We start from the raw sequence: 17494 nt of genomic DNA, 5'->3' as shown, positions 1-17494 counted from the left end.
AAGGCGGAGGATCTCTTTAATTCCTTATTGTAATATATCGTCGGTAACCCTAACCCTACCAGTGTCTATATAAACCGAGGGTTCTTAGTCTTTAGGGCTAAAGCTATATTCATCACCTCGTAGCCTTAGGGTTTAGCTCATGCTGATCTCGAGGTAGAACTACTCTGTAAACCATGTAATACATTCAATATAATCAAGCAGGACATAGGGTTTTACCTCTTTGAGAGGGCCCGAACATGGGTAAATACTGTGTTCGTCGTCCCTTGTTACCTATCGATCCTAGATCCACAGCTCAGGATCCCCTACCCCGAGGTCTGCTTGTTTTAACACCGACATTGGTGCTTTCATTGAGAGTTCTGTTGTGGGATCACCAGAAGAGTGGATGGCTCAACCGGTCGATGGAGACCACACCCGTACTAAGGGCCTCATCGCCCCTGATCACCTCCTCGTCTTTGGCAGCATATTAGTGCGCATCGATCCCACTAGTCGCCTCGACTAGATCAAAGGTTTCACCCTCATTGAAGGATTCGTTGGTTCATGGGCATTGACCGCAGGACCAGCGAACTCACAAAAATCTGGTATCTCTCAGAGTCCGGCCCTGAAGCCCGACTCTGACAGACCACCCGCAAGGTCTCCCGCCGAATCGTCAGAGTTCCCGACACCCCCATGTGCCCAGCCGGCAGATCAGTTGGTAGGTCTGTTTCGTGCAATGGGAATCTTGATTATCCAGTCCACGGCCTACGGTCGGATTGGAGGGAGACCTTGTGGCCACGACCGAGAAATCAACACCCCTCCGGTCACGCACCTCGTCGCCACAGTCGAAGAGGCTCAGGAGGGGCCATAGCCTTGCAAGCTAAAGACAATGTACACTCGAATCCCCAGCTCGGAGTCAGACACCAGCTTGGATGTACGTCCAGACATAACCCCTAGTACAAGTCCTGGCCTTGAGCCTATCCGGCCGCACACCAGTTTGGATCCGAGCCCTGTGTAGTGAGAACCAGACATGACTCAACCACCCATCAAGGATAGCCCGGATTCACGGCAGGAGGGAATTCTTGAAATATTCCTGGCCGCCCACCACACAGAATATAATCCAGACTCGGGAAACCCAGACATATGGGACCTCTTGTATGTCAAACAGCTGCCAAACGAGACAGTCCACCATCATTGGGCTAGATTTCTCCTGGTAAAGAACATGATGGCACCTTGCTGTGACAAAGAAATAATCAAAGCCTTCCAGTTTAACTGCAGGGACGAGGGTCTCTTAAACACCCTCCCGTGTCGCCAAATTCAAAGCTTCACTGAACTATCACACATGGTACACAAATATTGCACCATGGAGAACACGTGGAGGGCGCAACAGCTGAACATGGGGCCATAGCCCGCTACGCGTCACGGAAGGCCCCGCCTTAAACATGCTTACACAAATCGGTCACCAGAGCGTGAGCCTGATGACCTACAAGTATAGGGGATCTATCATAGTCCTTTTAATAAGTAAGAGTGTCGAACCCAACAAGGAGCAGAAGGAAATGACAAGCAGTTTTCAACAAGGTATTCTCTGCAAGCACTGAAATTATCTGTAACGGATAGCTGTGTGATAAGATAAATCATAATGGGTAACAAGTAACAAAAGTAACTAAGGTGCAGCAAGGTGGCCCAATCCTTTTTGTAGCAAAGTACAAGCCTGGACGAGCTCTTATATAAAGCAAAGCGCTCCCGAGGACACATGGGAATTACTGTCAAGCTAGTTTTCATCATGCTCATATGATTCACGTTCGTTACTTTGATAATTTGATATGTGGGTGGACCGGTGCTTGGGTGCTGCCCTTACTTGGACAAGCCTCCCACTTATGATTAACCCCTCTCGCGAGCACCCGCAACTACGAAAGAAGAACTAAGATAGATCTAACCATAGCATGAAACATGTGGATCCAAATCAGCCCCTTACGAAGCAACGGATAAACTAGGGTTTAAGCTTCTGTCACTCTAGCAACCCATCATCTACTTATTACTTCCCAATGCCTCCCCTAGGCCCAAATCATGGTGAAGTTCCATGTAGTCGACGTTCACATAACACCACTAGAGGAAAGACAACATACATCTCATCAAAATATCGAATGAACACGAAATTCATATGATTACTTATAACAAGACTTCTCCCATGTCCTCAGGAACAAATGTAACTACTCACAAAACATATTCATGTTCATAATCAGAGGGGTATTAATTATCATTAAGGATCTGAAATATAACCTTCCACCGGATAAATCACTAGCATCAACTACAAGGAGTAATCAACACTACTAACAACCCACATGTGCCAATCTGAGGTTTTGAGACAAAGATTAGATACAAGAGATGAACTAGGGTTTGGAGAGGAGATGGTGCTGTGATACGTTTCCAAAGTATCTATAATTTTTGATTGCTCCATGCTATATTATCTACTGTTTTGGACATTATTGGGCTTTATTATCCACTTTTATATTATTTTTGGGACTAACCTATTAACCGCAGGCCTAGCCCAGAATTGCTGTTTTTGCCTATTTTAGGGTTTCGAAGAAAAGGAATATCTAACGGAGTCCAAATGGAATGAAACCTTTGGGAACGTGATTCTCTCACTGAACAGGATCCAGGAGACTGGGACCCTACGTCAAGAAACAAAGGAGGAGGCCATGAGGTAGGGGGGCGCGCCTACCCCCCAGGCGCGCCCTCCACCCTCGTGGGCCCCCTGTTGCTCCACCGACGTACTCCTTCCTCCTATATATACCTACGTACCCCAAACGATCAGATACGGAGCCAAAAACCTAATTCCACCGCCGCAACCTTTTGTATCCACGAGATCCCATCTTGGGGCCCGTTCCGAAGCTCCGCCGGAGGGGCATCCATCATGGAGGGCTTCTACATCAACACCATAGCCTCTCCGATGAAGTGTGAGTAGTTTACCTCAGACCTTCGGGTCCATAGTTATTAGCTAGATGGCTTCTTCTCTCTTTTTGGATCTCAATACAATGTTCTCCCCCTCTCTTGTGGAGATCTATTCGATGTAATCTTCTTTTTGCGGTGTGTTTGTTGAGACCGATGAATTGTGGGTTTATGATCAAGATTATCTATGAACAATATTTGAATCTTCTCTGAATTCTTTTATGTATGATTGGTTATTTTTGCAAGTCTCTTTGAATTATCAGTTTGGTTTGGCCTACTAGATTGATCTTTCTTGCAATGGAAAAGTGCTTATCTTTGGGTTCAATCTTGCGGTGTCCTTTCCTAGTGATAGTAGGGGCAGCAAGGCACGTATTGTATTGTTGCCATCGAGGATAACAAGATGGGGTTTTTATCATATTGCATGAATTTATCCCTCTACATCATGTCATCTTGCTTAAGGCGTTACTCTGTTTCCATGAACTTAATACTCTAGATGCATGCTGGATAGCGGTCGATGAGTGGAGTAATAGTAGTAGATGCAGGCAGGAGTCGGTCTACTTGTCTCGGACATGATGCCTATATACATGATCATACCTAGATATTCTCATAACTATGCTCAATTTTGTCAATTGCTCAAAGTAATTCATTCACCCACCGTAAAATACTTATGCTCTTGAGATAAGCCACTAGTGAAATCTATGGCCCCGGGTGTATCTTCATCATATTAATCTTCCAATACTTAGTTATTTCCTTTGCTTTTTTACTTTGCTTTTATTTTACTTTGCATCTTTATCATAAAAATACAAAAAAATATTATCTTATCTTATCTATCAGATCTCACTCTCGTAAGTGACCGTGAAGGGATTGACAACCCCTTATCGCATTGGTTGCGAGGAGTTATTTGTTTTGTGCAGGTACTAGGGACTCGCGCAAAGCCTCCTACTGATTGATACCTTGGTTCTCAAAACTAAGGGAAATACTTACGCTACTTTGCTGCATCATCCTTTCCTCTTCAAGGAAATCCAACGTAGTGCTCAAGAGGTAGCAAGAAGATTTCTGGCGCCGTTGCAGGGGAGGTTTGCGCAAGTCAAGATTTGACTCCCGACAACGTGCCATTTCTGGGGCCATTGATGAGGAGTCTATGCAAAAGTCAACATACCAAGTACCCATCACAACCCTTATCTCCCGCATTACATTATTTGCCATTTGCCTCTCGTTTTCCTCTCCCCCACTTCACCCTTGCTATTTTATTCGCCCTCTCTCTCTATCCTCCCTCTCTTTCTCTATTTGCCTCTTTTTACCCGCTTGCTTTTTGTTTGCTTGTGAGTTGGATTGCTTGCTTGTCATGATGGCTCAAGATAACACTAAATTGTGTGACTTTACCAATACCAACAACAATGATTTTATTAGCACTCCAATTGCTCCTCTTACCGATGCTGAATCTTGTGAAATTGATGCCGCTTTGCTGAATCTTGTCATGAAAGACCCGTTTTCCGGCCTTCCTAGTGAAGATGCCGCTACCCATCTAAATAGCTTCGTTGATTTGTGTGATATGCAAAAGAAGAAAGATGTGGACAATGTTATTGTTAAGTTGAAGCTATTTCCTTTTTTGCTTAGAGATCGTGCTAAAGCTTGGTTTTCGTCTTTGCCTAAAAATAGTATTGATTCTTGGAACAAGTGCAAAGATGCTTTTATCTCTAAGTATTTTCCTCCCGCTAAGATCATTTCCCTTAGAAACGATATTATGAATTTTAAGCAACTTGATCATGAACATGTTGCACAAGCTTGGGACATGATGAAATTAATGATACGTAATTGCCCTACTCATGGTTTGAATTTGTGGATGATTATACAAATTTTTTATGCCGGATTGAATTTTGCTTCTAGAAATCTTTTAGATTCGGCTGCGGGAGGCACTTTTATGGAAATTACTCTAGGAGAAGCTACTAAACTCCTAGATAATATTATGGTTAATTATTCTCAATGGCATACTAAAAGATCTACTAATAAAAAGGTGCATGCGATAGAAGAAATTAATGTTTTGAGTGGAAAGATGGATGAACTTATGAAATTATTTGCTAGTAAGAATGTTTCTTCTGATCCTAATGATATGCCCTTGTCTACTTTGATTGAGAACAATAATGAATCTATGGATGTGAATTTTGTTGGTAGGAATAATTTTGGTAACAACGCGTATAGAGGAAACTTTAATCCTAGGCCTTATCCTAGTAATTCCTCTAATAATTACGGTAATTCCTACAACAATTCTTATGGAAATTATAATAAGATGCCCTCTGAATTTAAGAATAGTGTTAAGGAATTTATGAATTCCCAAAAGAATTTCAATGCTTTGCTTGAAGAGAAATTGCTTAAAGTTGATGATTTGGCTAGGAACGTTGATAGAATTTCTCTTGATGTTGATTCTTTAAAGCTTAGATCTATTCCTCCTAAGCATGATATCAATGAGTCTCTCAAAGCCATGAGAATTTCCATTGATAAGTGCAAATAAAGAACCGCTAGGATGCGTGCTAAGAAAGATGCCTTTATAAGAGCGTGTTCTTCTAGTTCCTATGAAAATAAAGATGAAGATCTAAAAGTTATTGATGTGTCCCCTATTAAATCTTTGTGTTGCAATATGAATCTTGATAATGATGGGACTGAATATGATCCACCTTTACCTAGAAGGCGTTCCAAAAATTCCGAGTTTCTAGATCTTGATGCTAAATTTGATGAAAGTGGGATTGAAGAAATTAAAACCCTAGATGTTGCTAAACCCACTATTTTGGATTTCAAGGAATTTAATTATGAAAATTTCTCTTTGATTTATTGTATTTCCTTGTTGCAATCCGTGCTAAATTCTCCTCATGCTTATAGTCAAAATAAAGCGTTTACTAAACATATCGTTGATGCCTTGATGCAATCTTATGAAGAAAAACTTGAGTTGGAAGGTTCTATCCCTAGAAAACTTTATGATGAGTGGGAACCTGTAACATCCCAAATTTTCAATTTGGAATGTTATACACTAGATCATCATGCATATCATATTTTCTTGCATTTTGGTCGATCCTAGAAATTTCACGCAACTCAAGGACCCTCGGAGAGAGTTGGAGATTTTGTTATTTTCATATTTGAGAGTTTTCTCAAATTTGAAAAGAGGATCATTTGATTTATTTATTTCATCTTCAATAATTTTTCTGATATCAAAAATAATAAGAGAGGGAATAATATGACTTTCCCAAAATTGAGGAAAAATGAAGATTTAATAAATAGACCAAATTTTGGTTTTGCCGGAGTTTTGTTTGCGTTTTATTTGGATAGGGAAAAATGCGTGTTTTCGAAAATTGCATTTTAGGTCCGGAGTAAAGTTCATTTTGTTCGGCTCATTTTTAGGAGTCGGGGAAAATTTACTTTAGAAATTTTGGAGCCCGTTTAGATTTTCTTTTCTGTGTTTTTCTGCGCGCGAAACCGTTTAAAAAAAAAGAGCAGCGCCCCGCCTGGGCCAAAGGCCCAGCCGGCCGGCCACCCCAGCCCCTGCGCGCGCGCGCGCCAGGCGCAGGCAGGCGCCAGCCGCCGCCGCCTCTTGCTCAGGCCGAGTCCTAGAAGGACTTAGGCCGGTAGCCCCCCCTCTTTCCTTTGTTCCGTTTTCTTTTTCATCTAGGATTCCTTTTCCTATTCTATTTCTTGTCCCCTACCCCAAGAACCCCCCTCCCCTCCCCAATATAAATACCCCAACACCCCCCTCTAAACCCATCAAATCAAACCCCAAGCCCCAAGCCTCCACCGCACTCCACCCCGCGACCTACACCGCCGCCGCGCCACCCCACACCCGCGCCACCGCACCTCGCCCATGCCGCCACCGCCCTACGCCACGCCACCGGAGCCCCTCGCCGGAGACCTCTCCGGAGGTTGCCCCGCATCTCTTTTCCTCAGATCGTTTTCTTCTAATCGTTCCGATTCTTTTCTTCTCTTTTGATTCGTTTTTCGTTTCGGTTTTCTTTTCCAAAAACCCTAGATCGGTTTTCGTTCTTCTTTCGGACCGTTCGTCTCAACGAACGTGATCACCGATTCTTTCCGGTTAACGACGTCCGTTCGTTTAACCGTTCTTTGTTTTCTTTTCGTCGGATTTATTCCACGATCGCGATCTCAGATCCGATCTTCGTTCTAGTCTTTCTTCTCGCTCGTTTATCGGAATCAGGTGATTCAAGCGCCTGGAGTTTCGTTTCGAAACCGCCGTTCCGTCTAATCAACTTAAACAAGTTTTTGCCCCGGTAAAATTTGACCTAGTTTCAATTTGCTAGAACCGAGTTGTTTTCTTCCGCCGTTTGTTTTCCGTTGTCTTGTTCGTTTCATTCTTTCTTTGCAACCGGAGTTCTTAAGTTGAACCTTCTGGTTCGTTCTCTTGTTCGAGTTTTACCTGTGCATTAGATGAGTACTTATTGTGTGCTTGTTGTTTGTCTGCAATAGATCACCCGGATTGCGCCGCTTGTTACTTCGAAACCCTAGGTCTCGTGGATCATCAGCAAGGCAAGTAACACTTTGATCATACCTTTTCTATACCCATGTTTTATTGCATTAGATCAATCCTCTCACACTGCATGATTAGGATCTAATTAAATTGTGGGATGGGAAGTAGATGAGGTAGTACCTATCACCTGTATTAATATGAAACCTTTGGGAGTTACTTCGATGTTTGCTTATTATGCCATGCTATGCTAGTAGACGTGGATTGGGTGAGTGATATCCATGACAGATGTGAGTTGATAATTTTAATGGTTTATCTAAGGTGGCAACTTAAACACACATCTGGGTGGATTGAGGCACCTGATGTCTATCAGGACTTGCCTGTTTTTTTTTCGGACCGCCACCCAGGCTTAAAGGGATCATAAGATAATTCATGCTAGAAACTTCCGTGTGCAGCCACATGCTACTATGGGCTCTGGCGTAGTTGACTAAGTTGTGCGAACTCTTACGGGGTGGACTAGCAGATGTAGGGGTTAGAGGTGGTACGGTCTACCCCACATGTAAGGTGCTAGCGCTTCTGAAAGACTATGTCTCGATCATCCGTTTCTCAAACACCATGTAGTGCGAGAAAACAAACGGAGGCGATCGAGTCATGTGGGGAAAAGTGCGCAAACCTCTGCAGAGTGTATAAACTAATCATGACTAGCCGTGTCCCCGGTTATGGACAACTTGAGTATCTAGTACTTGAATATCATTGTGAATCTCATCATGTTATTCTAATTAATATTGTTGGGTTTTAATTGTTCACTTAATTGGGATTGAGAATGCTGTCAACCATTCTCAATGTTTCACAACCACCATGATAGTTAAATAAATTTATTCCTTTGCAGTAGGGAAAAATTGGCTTTACACAAAACTGTAACCATAGAGCTTTCCACTAGCCATATATGCATATAGTATAGCTGTTTCATTCCATTACTCTCTATGTGTTGCTTTGCCAGCATATTCCATGTGCTGACCCATTTTCGGGCTGCAACTTTCATGTTGCAGACTTTTCAGATGACGAGTAAGGTGCTTTTAGGTCGTGGTCCTATACTCAGTGATGCCGTTGGAGTTGATGGACCCATTTATCTTCCAAGTCTTCCGCTGTTATCGATGCTAGATGGCCTTAAGCCATATTTATTGTAATAAGTTCTCTTTTGAGACAATGATGTAATAAGTGTGTGATTGCCACTCTGCTATAAATCCTTCGATGTACTGTGTGGTGTCAGCATTACTGATCCAGGGATGACACCTGAGCACAGAGCACTTGATCCATTCGGGTCGGGTCGCCATAGAGAATGGTATCAGAGGACACGCTGACTGTAGGACACGACCACTAAGTTAAAGCCATAGACCACCATTCTCTTCTCATTTTCTAACTCCTCATCTTTTCTACCCTTTTAGGATGACGAACGTGAAGATTAAGTACGCTCAACCGGATGAAGGCACACCTTTTGGATTTCACCTAAAGGAAGTCACCAAGTACCTGAACATAGGACTACCAAGCTTCACGGGAACCTTCAACGCCACTCTGCCTGAAGAGGAGCGCTGGAAGATTCAAGCTCATGTTCCGGGAAGAACATTCGCGCCAATCACGAAGCCCATAGATAGTGTTTTCAATGCACCAACCTGGAATCTGGGAAGGAGCATGGCAACTCATATCACCATAGGACACATTGGAGAAGTTTATCAAGAAGACCTCAAGGACACTATCTACCAGATTTGCGGATGCCGAGACGAACAATGGGAGTTAGTCAGCATCAAGAAGGATAGATCCATTGCATCTTTCATCCAGGAGTTAAACCAGCACATTCGACGCCACGAGAACCAGATGTGCAATGACATGATAGAGTTAAAGAATGCAAAGGCAAGGATCATCGAGCTAGAAGGAGAACTGAAGTCTACACGCAAGGACTACATGGACGAGATCGTAGCTCTAGCGAGACACAATGGCGATCTTAAGCAGGAGATTGAAGAACTCAAGAGGAAGTTAGCATCCAAGAAGGAAGACATGTACGTCGCATGTCCGGACAACTACATCATCATCGACGACACCTATTCGGATCCAAGTGAACCTGACTTTGAAGACGAAGCTGGAGCAGATATCATGGAGTCTTCCACCGGTTCAAATTTCTAGATGACCACCAGATAGTAGTAGTATTCCCCCATGTAAACACAATATAGTCGAGCACTTTTGCGATAGTTAGACCGTTTGTAAGCCCTTGTTTGATTGATGAAGTGATTTTGTGTGCATTTGCTCATGTGCATTGGGGTAGTGTTTTCTCTTTAGACCTCACTCTATTCTCAATTCTTGTCTTTTCTAAACCCTCAAATGCCTCCGAGACATGACCCCGGATTTACCATTAAGGATTGGTAACTATGTGTTTCCCTCAGACCTAATAGTATTGGAATCTCAAGGATTGGATGTGATATTAGGCATGGATTGGTTGTCGATGTATGGAGGAAACATCGATTGTGCTAGTAAGTCAATTTTGCTTACCACACCAGAAGGAAGAAGGATCAAGTATGTATCCCGGCATGTGCCAAACAGGACACAAGTAAACTACCTAACAGGAGTTGTGCAAGAGGAAGTACCAGTGGTGAAGGATTTTCCTGATGTATTTCCTGAGGAATTGCCAGGCATGCCACCGGATAGAGACATTGAGTTTTTGATTGAGTTATTACCAGGTACAGGGCCAATATCGAAGCGACCGTACCGGATGCCAGCAAAGGATTTGGTGGAAATTAAGAATCAGATTAAGGAGTTATTGGATAAAGGTTACATTTACCCAAGTTCTTCGCCTTGGGGATCACCCGTACTTCTAGTGGAAAAGAAGGATGGATCATTAAGGATGGTTGTAGATTATCGGGGATTGAATGAAGTAACCATCAAGAACAAGTACCCACTGCCAATGATCAACGATCTGTTTGATCGGTTGCAAGGAGCTAAAGTGTTTTCCAAGATCGATTTGCGATCAGGGTACCATCAATTGAAGATTCGGGAGCAGGACATACCTAAGACAGCATTCACCACGAGATATGGACTGTATGAGTATACTGTTATGTCATTTGGATTTACTAACGCACCTGCCTATTTTATGAACCTGATGAACAAAGTGTTTATGGAGTTTTTGGATAAGTTCGTCGTAGTGTTCATTGATGACATCCTGGTTTATTCAAAGAATGAAGAGGAGCATAAGGAACATTTGTGTTTGGTTTTGGAGAAACTAAGGGAACATCAGTTATACGCCAAATTCAGCAAATGTGAGTTTTGGTTGAAGGAAGTTGGATTCCTCGGACACGTTATATCTGGAGAAGGTATAGCAGTTGACCCCACAAAGGTTGAGACCGTAACCGAATGGGAATCACCAACGACCGTTGGAGAGATCCGGAGTTTTCTTGGACTCGCAGGATACTATCGGAGATTCATTGAGAACTTTTCAAAGATCGCAAAGCCTATGACTGAATTGTTGAAGAAGGATACTAAGTTCAAATGGACTGAGGAGTGTGAGGCTAGTTTCCAGGAGTTGAAGAAACGTTTGGTCACCTCACCAGTATTGATTTTGCCAGATCAGACCAAGGATTATGAGGTGTATTGCGACGCTTCACGTCGAGGACTTGGAGCAGTGCTTATGCAGGAAGGAAGAGTTGTTTCGTATGCTTCATGACAACTGAAGCCTCATGAGTTGAATTATGCCACGCATGATTTGGAGTTAGCAGCCATAGTGCATGCATTGAAGACGTGGAGACATTTCCTCATTGGAAATCATTGTGAGGTGTACACGGATCACAAGAGTTTGAAGTACATTTTCACACAGAAGGAATTGAACCTCAGACAGAGGAGATGGTTGGAGCTCATCAAGGATTATGACATGAGATTGCATTACCATCCCGGAAAAGCTAATGTAGTAGCTGATGCATTGAGACGTAAGAGCCATGTCAACACCCTAGTGACGGGAGAAGTACCAAAGGAGTTAGCAGAAAACCTTCGTGAGCTATGTTTGGAAATAGTTCCGAGAGGCTATGTAGCAGCATTGGAGATTCAGTCAACATTGATGGATAAAATCAGAGAAGCTCAGAAATCTGACAAGGAGATTGCTACTATAAAAGAGAAATTGAACGAAGGAAAAGCAAAGGGATTTCGTGAGGATGAGCACGACACCCTATGGTTTGAAGATTGTGTTTATGTGCCCAATGACCCGGAGATCAGGAAGTTGATTTTGCAAGAGGCACATGATTCACCGTATTCGATTCACCCAGGAAATACCAAGATGTATTTGGATTTGAAGGAAACATTCTGGTGGACCGGAATGAAGAAGGATATTGCAGCATATGTAGTAGTTTGTGACGTATGTCAGAGAGTAAAGGCAGAACATCAGAAGCCAATAGGATTGTTACAACCATTGCTGATACCCGAATGGAAGTGGGATAAGATAGGCATGTATTTTACCACCGAACTACCCAGGACAAAATCAGGCTACGACTCGATATGGGTAGTAGTTGATCGTTTGACAAAGGTAGCACATTTCATTCCAGTTAAGACCACTTACACCAGTGCTAAGTTGGCAAAGATATACATGACTAGAATCATTTGTTTGCATGGAGTTCCGAGGAGTATTGTATCAGATAGAGGAACTCAATTTACCTCAAAGTTTTGGAATCAGTTGCATGAAACTTTAGGAACCAGACTGGAGTTCAGCACAGCTTTTCACCCACAGACAGATGGACAGACCGAGAGAGTCAATCAGATTTTGGAAGATATGCTGAGAGCTTGTGCACTATATTATGGATCTAGTTGGGACGATAACTTGCCGTATGCGGAGTTTTCCTGTAACAACAGTTACCAAACCAGTTTGAAGATGGCACCTTTCGAAGCTTTATACGGAAGGAGGTGTAGGACACCGTTGTCATGGGACGAAGTTGGAGACCGTCAATTCTTTGGACCAGATTTGATTAAGGAGTCTGAACGGAAAGTTAAGTTGATTCGTGTTTCGTTGGACCGTATAAGATCTTGCAATGTATGGGAGAAGTCGCTTACAAGTTGGAATTACCAGAGGGACTGTCAGGAGTTCATGATGTATTCCATGTTTCTCAGCTGAAGAAATGTCATGCCGAGATGGCGGAGGTACCACTAAGAGATACCGTGCCACTCGAAGCGATTCAGTTGAAGGATGACTTAACGTATGAGGAGAAGCCAGTCAAGATTCTCGAGTTGGTCAGTAGGGTTACTCGCAGCAAGGTTATCAAGTTTTGCAAAGTTCAGTGGAACCACCACTCAGAGGATGAAGCCACCTGGGAAAGAGAAGAAGATTTGCTCAAGGACCACCCTCACCTATTTTCTAGCCAACCCGAATCTCGAGGGCGAGATTCATCTTAAGGGGGGTAGGTTTGTAACATTCCAAATTTTCAATTTGGAATGTTATACACTAGATCATCATGCATATCATATTTTCTTGCATTTTGGTCGATCCTAGAAATTTCACGCAACTCAAGGACCCTCGAAGAGAGTTGGAGATTTCGTTATTTTCATATTTGAGAGTTTTCTCAAATTTGAAAAGAGGATCATTTGATTTATTTATTTCATCTTCAATAATTTTTCCGATATCAAAAATAATAAGAGAGGGAATAATATGACTTTCCCAAAATTGAGGAAAAATGAAGATTTAATAAATAGACCAAATTTTGGTTTTGCCGGAGTTTTGTTTGCATTTTATTTGGATAGGGAAAAATGCGTGTTTTCAAAAATTGCATTTTAGGTCCGGAGTAAAGTTCATTTTGTTCGGCTCATTTTTAGGAGTCGGGGAAAATTTACTTTAGAAATTTTGGAGCCCGTTTAGATTTTCTTTTCTGTGTTTTTCTGCGCGCGAAACCGTTTAAAAAAAAAGAGCAGCGCCCCGCCTGGGCCAAAGGTCCAGCCGGCCGACCACCCCAGCCCCTGTGCGCGCGCCAGGCGCAGGCAGGCACCAGGCGCAGGCAGGCTCCAGCCGCCGCTGCCTCTTGCTCAGGCCGAGTCCTAGAAGGACTTAGGCCGGTAGCCCCCCTCTTTCCTTTGTTCCGTTTTCTTTTTCATCTAGGATTCCTTTTCCTATTCTATTTCTTGTCCCCTACCCCAAGAAACCCCCTCCCCTCCCCAATATAAATACCCCAACACCCCCCCTCTAAACCCATCAAATCAAACCCCAAGCCCCAAGCCTCCACCGCACTCCACCCCGCGCCCTACACCGCCGCCGCGCCACCCCACATCCGCGCCGCCGCACCTCGCCCACGCCGCCGCCGCCCTACGCCACGCCGCCGGAGCCCCTCACCGGAGACCTCGCCGGAGGTTGCCCCGGGTCTCTTTTCCTCGGATCATTTTCTTCTAATCGTTCCGATTCTTTTCTTCTCTTCTGATTCGTTTTTCGTTTCAGTTTTCTTTTCCGAAAACCCTAGATCGGTTTTCGTTCTTCTTTCAGACCGTTCGTCTGAACGAACATGATCACCGATTCTTTCCGGTTAATGACGTCCGTTCGTTTAACCGTTCTTCGTTTTCTTTTCGTCGGATTTATTCCGCGATCGTGATCTCAGATCCGATCTTCGTTCTAGTCTTTCTTCTCGCTCGTTTATTGGAATCAGGTGATTCAAGCGCCTGGAGTTTCGTTTCGAAACCGCCGTTCCGTCTAATCAACTTAAACAAGTTTTTGCCCTGGTAAAATTTGACCTAGTTTCAACTTGCTAGAACCGAGTTGTTTTCTTCCACCGTTTGTTTTCCGTTGTTTTGTTTGTTTCGTTCTTTCTTTGCAACCGGAGTTCTTAAGTTGAACCTTCTGGTTCGTTCTCTTGTTCGAGTTTTACCTGTGCATTAGATGAGTACTTATTGTGTGCTTGTTGTTTGTCTACGATAGATCACCCGGATTGCGCCGCTTGTTACTTCGAAACCCTAGGTCTCGCGGATCATCAACAAGGCAAGTAACACTTTGATCATACCTTTTCTATACCCATGTTTTATTGCATTAGATCAATCCTCTCACACTGCATGATTAGGATCTAATTAAATTGTGGGATGGGAAGTAGATGAGGTAGTACCTATCACCTGTATTAATATGAAACCTTTGGGAGTTACTTCTACGTTTGCTTATTATGCCATGCTATGCTAGTAGACGTGGATTGGGTGAGTGATATCCATGACAGATGTGAGTTGATAATTTTAATGGTTTATCTAAGGTGGCAACTTAAACACACATCTAGGTGGATTGAGGCACCTGATGTCTATCAGGACTTGCCTGTTTTTTTTCGGACCGCCACCCAGGCTCAAAAGGATCATAAGATAATTCATGCTAGAAACTTCCGTGTGCAGCCACATGCTACTATGGGCTCTGGCGTAGTTGACTAAGTTGTGCAAACTCTTACGGGGTGGACTAGCAGATGTAGGGGTTATAGGTGGTACGGTCTACCCCACATGTAAGGTGCTAGCGCTTCTGAAAGACTATGTCTCAGTCATCCGTTTCTCAAACACCATGTAGTGCGAGAAAACAAACGGAGGCGATCGAGTCATGTGGGGAAAAGTGCGCAAACCTCTACAGAGTGTATAAACTAATCATGATTAGCCGTGTCCCCAGTTATGGACAACTTGAGTATCTAGTACTTGAATATCATTAGGAATCTCATCATGTTATTCTAATTAATATGGTTGGGTTTTAATTGTTCACTTAATTGGGATTGAGAATGCTGTCAACCATTCTCAATGTTTCACAACCACCATGATAGTTAAATAAATTTATTCCTTTGCAGTAGGGAAAAACTGGCTTTACACAAAACTGTAACCATAGAGCTTTCCACCAGCCATATATGCATATAGTATAGCTGTTTCATTCCATTACTCTCTATGTGTTGCATTGCCAGCATATTCCATGTGCTGACCCGTTTTCGGGCTGCAACTTTCATGTTGCAGACTTTTCAGACGACGAGTAAGGTGCTTTTAGGTCGTGGTCCTATACTCAGTGATGCCGTTGGAGTTGGTGGACCCATTTATCTTCCAAGTCTTCCACTGTTATCGACACTAGATGGCCTTAAGCCATATTTATTGTAATAAGTTCTCTTTTGAGACAACGATGTAATAAGTGTGTGATTGCCACTCTGCTATAAATCCTTCGATGTACTGTGTGGTGTCAGCATTACGGATCCAGGGATGACACCTGAGCACAGAGCACTTGATCCATTCGGGTCGGGTCACCATAGAACCTACTATTAAAATTAAAATTAAAGATCATGAATGGTATGCTTTGTGTGCTAGTGTTTCCACGATTCCAAAGACTTTGTGTGATTTGTTAGGTTTCTTGATTTTGATGATTGCTCTCTAAACTTGCACCTTGAAGATTACACTATTAAGAAACCTATGGGAAGAATTAATGATGTTCTTATTGTTGCAAATAGGAATTATGTGGCCGTAGATTTTATCGTTCTTGATATAGATTGCAATCCTTCATGTCCTATTATTCTTGGTAGACCTTTCCTTAGAACGATTGGTGCAATTATTGATATGAAGGAAGGAAATATTAGATTCCAATTTATGTTAAGGAAAGGCATGGAACACTTTCCTAGAAATAAAATTAAATTACCTTATGAATCTATTATGAGAGCCACTTATGGATTACCTACCAAAGATGGCAATACCTAGATCTATCCTTGCTTTTATGCCTAGCTAGGGGCGTTAAACGATAGCGCTTATTGGGAGGCAACCCAATTTTATTTTTATTTCTTGCTTTTTGCTCCTGTTTAGTAATAAATAATTTACCTAGCCTATGTTTTGGTTGTGTTTTTTGTGTTTAGTTAGTGTTTGTGCCAAGTAGAGCCGTTGGGAAGACTTGGGGAAAGTCTTGATATCTTGCTGTAAAAAACAGAAACTTTAGCGCTCACGAGAACTGCTGCCATTTTTATTTGGAAAGCGATATTTAGTTAATTATTTTTGCAGATGATTAATAGATAAATTAATCACGTCCAGAAATTTATTTTAGAATTTTTGGAGTTGCAGATATTGCGATAGCTACAGATTACTAAAGACTGTTCTGTTTTTGACAGATTCTGTTTTTCGTGTGTTGTTTGCTTATTTTGATGAATCTATGGCTAGTAAAATAGTTTATAAACCATAGAGAAGTTGTAGTACAGTAGGTATAACACCAATATAAATAAATAATGAGTTCATTACAGTACCTTAAAGTGGTCTTTTGTTTTCATTCGCTAACGGAGCTCACGAGATTTTCTACTTTAAGTTTTGTGTTGTGAAGTTTTCAAGTTTTGGTTAAAGATTTGATGGATTATGGAACAAGGAGTGGCAAGATACTAAGCTTGGGGATGCCCATGGAACCCCCAAGATAATCTAAGGAAACCTAAAAGCCAAAGCTTGGGGATGCCCCGGAAGGCATCCCCTCTTTCGTCTACTTCTATCGGTAACTTTATTTGGAGCTATATTTTTATTCACCACATGATATGTGTTTTGCTTGGAGCGTCTTGTATTATTTGAGTCTTTATTTTTTAGTTTAACACAATCATCCTTGTTGTACACACCTTTTGAGAGATCCATACATGATTTGGAATTTGTTAGAACACTCTATGTGCTTCACTTATATCTTTTGAGTTATATAGTTTTGCTCTAGTACTTCACTTATATCTTTTAGAGCACGGTGGTGGATTTATTTTATAGAAACTATTGATCTCTCATGCTTCACTTAGATTATTTTGAGAGTCTTAAATAGCATCGTAATTTTCTTAAATAATCCTAATATGCTTGGTATTCAATAATAGTAAATTTTTCTTATGAGTGTGTTGAATGCAATGAGAAGTTTGATGCTTGATAATTGTTTTGAGATATGGAGATGGTCATATTAGAGTCATGCTAGTTGAGTAGTTGTGAATTTGAGAAATACTTGTGTTAAAGTTTGTGATTCCCGTAGCATGCACGTATGGTGAACCGTTATGTGATCAAGTCGGAGCATGATTTATTTATTGATTGTCTTCCTTACGAGTGGCGGTCGGGGACAAGCGATGGTCTTTTCCTACCAATCTATCCCTCTAGGAGCATGCGCGTAATACTTTG

Source organism: Triticum aestivum, chromosome 5A (genome assembly GCF_018294505.1).
Source record: "Triticum aestivum cultivar Chinese Spring chromosome 5A, IWGSC CS RefSeq v2.1, whole genome shotgun sequence".
NCBI classification, from domain to species: domain Eukaryota; kingdom Viridiplantae; phylum Streptophyta; class Magnoliopsida; order Poales; family Poaceae; genus Triticum; species Triticum aestivum.
Note: the sequence above shows the minus strand (reverse complement) of the source record.